General features: G+C 42.4%; 2 protein-coding genes across 2 annotated transcripts in view; both read left to right on the top strand.

Annotated features, from left to right (window-relative positions):
- The window catches only part of LOC106808568 (furin-like), a 98,097-nt gene that overhangs the window by 91,305 nt on the left and 1,792 nt on the right, over window positions 1–5,000 (top strand). The gene's annotated exons all lie outside the window — the stretch shown is intronic.
- LOC106808572 overlaps window positions 4,897–5,000 on the top strand; it is a 12,131-nt gene continuing 12,027 nt past the window's right edge. Inside the window, exon 1 of the mRNA XM_014811333.1 lies at window positions 4,897–4,979. The gene's annotated coding sequence lies outside the window, so the exon portion shown is untranslated. The remainder of the gene's footprint in view (window positions 4,980–5,000) is intronic.

The raw sequence follows: 5,000 nt of genomic DNA, 5'->3' as shown, positions 1-5,000 counted from the left end.
TCTCCGGGCAGGTGGGTCATTTCCCCCAATCAATGACCAAGTTCCCATCTTCTTCTCTTCCCAACATGACGACAGAGGCGAAGAGAAATCTCAGAAACGTCCATGGTCCTTCTTCCAGGACAGCGCATTGATATTTGGCCCTCTTGCAGTGGATTGTGAAGAGGCACAAGGTGGCAGCGTCAGGAATTCAGCCTCTCCTTCCTTGCAAGAAGATGTTGACCTCAAACTCATTGACACTCTCAGTCACTAGTCGCTCGTCCACTGTTACAGATTGGCATACAAGAGACTCAATGCTTTGAGAAGCTGTGAATGATATTTCCCAGTATTTGCCAAAGACATTTGAGTGTTTCATCTGTCTATCACTGTTCAACAACTTAGAGGCCTGTGACTTTGCCTTTCGCGTGAAGCAGCTAATTACTGTATCACATCCGGTTATTGCATGTATCCAGGCAAGAGCCGCACATTTTTTCCGGACCCAGTGTGGCTGCTAACATCCTGACATCTACATACTCCAGTGGGCGCGATTTTGTTCCAGACTTCATTATAAAGTGAGCATTCCAACGTAATGAAAATGCGCATGCCAATACCAGGACATCTGTATTCTCAGATACAATCAGCTACTGCAGCAAATCCAGACTTGGCACAGTCGATGGTGCATGGAGGTTACAGCGCTGTATCAGCCTCCTCTTGAGTGCATCTCTAGAGCTGGACGTTTTCTGACGTATTTCTCCGTTAGTGTCATTCTGCATAACATCTCCCATAGTGGCGAAGAACTTCTTCCCAGATAGTCTGCACTCCTTATGCTTATTCTTTGCTCCAGTCATTCACAAGACAATTAATCAGTAGTGTCTTTCTTCTGGCTTTTGTAGGAAATGTTTCCATTGCCTTTACTCGGGTGTCCTGGTGCAAGTATCCTGAATGACATTCCCCAATAAACGAGATTAACGATTGACTCTCTCTGCATTCTTGGATCGATTTGTCTCGGCTAGACATCAAACACCATGTCTATTCGTCGGCAGGCTTTTTCCTTCTCGTAAGGCTGCTTTAAAGGCGTTTAGCCAGTACTGCCTTGCTCGTCTTCCTCATATGTTTCATCCAGATTTTGCCAACCCATAGCTATTAACGCGAGACGATGGAGAGCACTCTTTATGTCAAGCTTTCTGTTGTCCAATCAGGATCATTTTGGCAAAAAGATTTCTATCTGCGCTAATCATTTATCAACCTGAGTCCTGTGTTTTGTATGTTTTCTTCACCGTATATGTAACTAAATGGTTTTCAGCGCTGCTGTCTTCAATGGCTCAAAGAAAAGCCCCTCTTGGGCTCATCTCCCAACCTCTCTTTCTCAGCGAGAGTTCATAGGCCAAGCTGTGCCCTTTAATTCCTAGCCTCAATAGATCACTAACTATGGGTCCAGCGTGCAGCTGTGCCAGTGATAGAACTGACTCATGTCAGAGTGGACACGTTAATGGGTTAGATCCGTTGACTCAGAGGCTTTACAATAAAGTGCATATCCTTTTCATCCTTGTTTATCCTGGTTTGTCAGATCAGAGGTGCCTGTAAGCCAGAGTTACATCTCCATGGCGTTTCGCCAAGTAATCTAAAAATTGAGCTTCTGTATTCCGCAGTGAGGTAATTGTCGGCTGATGGCCCCTGCGGTAATCTGAAAGCTTTGGTTCTGCCTTGCTGTCTGGGTGTCTTTGTTTACTGTTTCTTCGATAGCTTGATCCACAGGAATCCTCCCGAATGTAGGTGTCTGAGCCAAGTTTGACAGAAAACAACCACCACTCTTGAGAAATTTCCAAGATGCATCCGGATGTTCCATCCCCAGGTTTGACTCTCCGATAGTAGCTTGACATATACGTGCATAATTCTGTTTGTCATAGGCGAAGCAACACACGGGAAATGTTCATGGGTCTGTGAATTGCAGATAAGTGCAACGGCCAATTCCGCCTCTCGAGGAACTTCGCAACAGGTTGAGTATATTGTCTGTACTGTCCAGAACAACATGAAGTGCACATATCTCTGCCAGTTTGCAAGAATGTCAACAATAAAGCAAGTGAAGACGACAGAATGAAGATAGAATTCGAGGCCAGATTGATTGACGATGAGGTTATATAATATGATAGATGGTTCAGATGATGAATAACCTTAACCAACACGCTGTCGAACATAGTCATGGTATAGCAGGCTTACCATGGCACACCTTGTCCTATGTAATGTAATTGTAAATGCTAAATGTAATTGTATATGATGTAATTTAACATTGGCCTAGGACACTGTAATCCAAAACCCTACTTAGCCTTTTTTGATTGCTGAAGATTCTTTTACTTCATTCGATTGACATTGCAGTATGACCTAAGTGAGACAATTTGGACATGAGTGATACAAGGTAAGCCAAGGCAGAAGTGAATTTTTATATAGTGTACGTGGGTATAAAATGCATATACCATGGTTTGAAAGCTATAAACACGGGCCCCATTCAATACAAAAACTGGCAAGGAACGAGCACGGAAGGTGACTTGATTTTATAATGTTAAGTATCTGTAGTTGATTCAGTAAAAAGGAGTTCCGAATATGTAGTGTCTGTAACATTTTGCCTGCTTTTTGCCGCTAAATAGACATATAAGAACATGGCATGCAATAACCTTTGGTGGCTCTAATTAATTTGAAATTCACATTTAAAAAAAGTATAAATTGGTATCAGGATATGTCTAACACTTTGGGAAGCGCACCCCTGACCGGGCGGCACCAGCTGTTTAGTTTTTTCAGAATTTCACCAAAACCTATTTTCAAGCAAATTTCAGTTTTACATTTTTGGCCTATTTTAGCCGCCAACCAAATAATGGAATTTTTAAGAATTATGTCAAAACTCGTTCACATACCATAGCATAAAGTAAAAATAAAGCAAAACTTTTTTTTTACTATAAATCAACTTCTACATCTCTTTGCTCAGGAATAGGACACACTCAGCGGACCAACAACATAACCATTGGTAACGACACTGGTAGGCATTTTCTGACGGGGCGTCCGCATTTTATAGCAGGGGTTCAAATTTCATGACCTTTTTGACCTCTGCTGACGCTACATACATTAACAGATTTGCATATGATCGGATATTAAAGTGTAGAGAACAACTACCAACATTTTGCGAGGGATTCAAGTTTGTCACTGTATGTACCATTACTTGAAAATTATTCATTTTATATTGCCCCTACCCCATAATTAGCTCTGTCTTGCCTCCACACGAGTGCCCATATACAAGTGGCCAATTTACTACCATTAAGCTGGGTGCGGTCTTCGGCTTAGCTTCATGGTTTTTTGTTTATCATATATGCCGACATAGGCCTTTCAAAAAAATATAGTGAGGATTTGCCACCCCAGGTGGTAGGCTACCAACTTGCATGAAATTTGGGGGTCTGGCTCATGGACTAGGGTGTGTTGTAGCTTATGCCCATTGATATTTGTACGCGTCTTTGCTTTGGCAACTCATCACAGATTGCGAAACTTTTCAATATGCAACAATGAATGAATACATATTTCAATAAGTTTATTTATATACATTTACCTTGGGTTTCTTCAAATGATTGATGCCTCTGCAGGTCGTCTTATTCTTTGATATGGCTATATATAGCTAGTGTTGCTACTAAGCCTTTGAACTGTACGCAATGTGCCATCACAACAACGTGCGTGGTGCCAAAGCCATATTTCTGCCAAGGTGCAGTGCTCTGGAACTACCTGGTTGTGAGGATAACTGATAAGGAGATTCACTCCTCGGTTGTATGAGTGACGGGTGGTATGAGCATTGAAGCTGCCGTATAATTGACTAAATTATTGGACAGGACGTGCGTGCGTTGTGCATGTGGTGCATGTGTGCATGGCATGTGTAGTATGATACGGGACTTGCCGGATAATTTAATTAAAGAATTAGCAACTTCCCTGCAATGTCGTATGCCCTGAATACAACGTATGTTTGTCCATTAAGAGATATAAAGGACATTTACTTGCTGCTTAAATGATTTCATGCCAATCTGTGATGAGATTGATTATATATAGACATCAAGTTAAATGCAACGTATCATATGTTCTTTCTTTGCGTAGGTCAAAAATTCAGACCGTTTGATTTCATACTGGGTGACGATTGACGACGAATTGGGCTGTGATGGATATGCCATCATTCATGTTCAATTTGCAACATTCTTTAATGGCCAAAGATTAGTTCTCACTGCAGGTTAGTTGTTTTAATGCTTTCAGTTAGTATCATTGACAAACATTTAGACAACGCTACGTTGTGAAATACATTTCCATAATATGATGTACAACATTGACAGCACATGGAGCTCAACATAGTGACAGCACATGATGCTACAACATTGAAGAACGTGATGTTTGTGTATCTAACATTGACAGCACGTGAATGGTACAACATTGGACAGCCACGATGATGACTACAACATTGCACAGCAATATGATGCTACAACATTGACAGGCACATGATTGTTACAACATTCTACAGCCACATGATGTACAACATGACGAGCACATGAGATTTCAACTGTTGTATGATCTAGTGTCTGATTGCTGTGTGTGGTTGTTGACAAATGAGTACACATTGACAGCACATGATGGTACAACATCACAGAACATGATGGTACAACATCTGACAGCCACATGATGGTACCAACATTCACAGCACATGATGTACAACATTCACATGGCATATGACCCGGAGAACATTGACAATATTTCTGTGCGGCGTTGACAGTATTTCATCGGGCGTGGTTTTACATGCAGGGCGACGCAGGCGACCTACAGAATATTTCTGACGTCACGTCGGGTACGCGGCAAACACTGGTGGCGGAGCCGCCTACGGACATCTCGGTGGCAGCCTCAACGGACTGGGAGTTCATGAGCGATTCACAGCTGGGGCGAGGAGTCGTACGGCACCTGGGTGCTGGAGGCTGCAGAACGTAGGAGTCGCGGTAGCTGACATGTTGAATCCA

The sequence above is a fragment of the Priapulus caudatus genome, unplaced genomic scaffold (assembly GCF_000485595.1).
Source record: "Priapulus caudatus unplaced genomic scaffold, Priapulus_caudatus-5.0.1 Scaffold287, whole genome shotgun sequence".
Taxonomy (NCBI): domain Eukaryota; kingdom Metazoa; phylum Priapulida; class Priapulimorpha; order Priapulimorphida; family Priapulidae; genus Priapulus; species Priapulus caudatus.
This window is presented reverse-complemented; position numbering and strand designations above follow the sequence as displayed.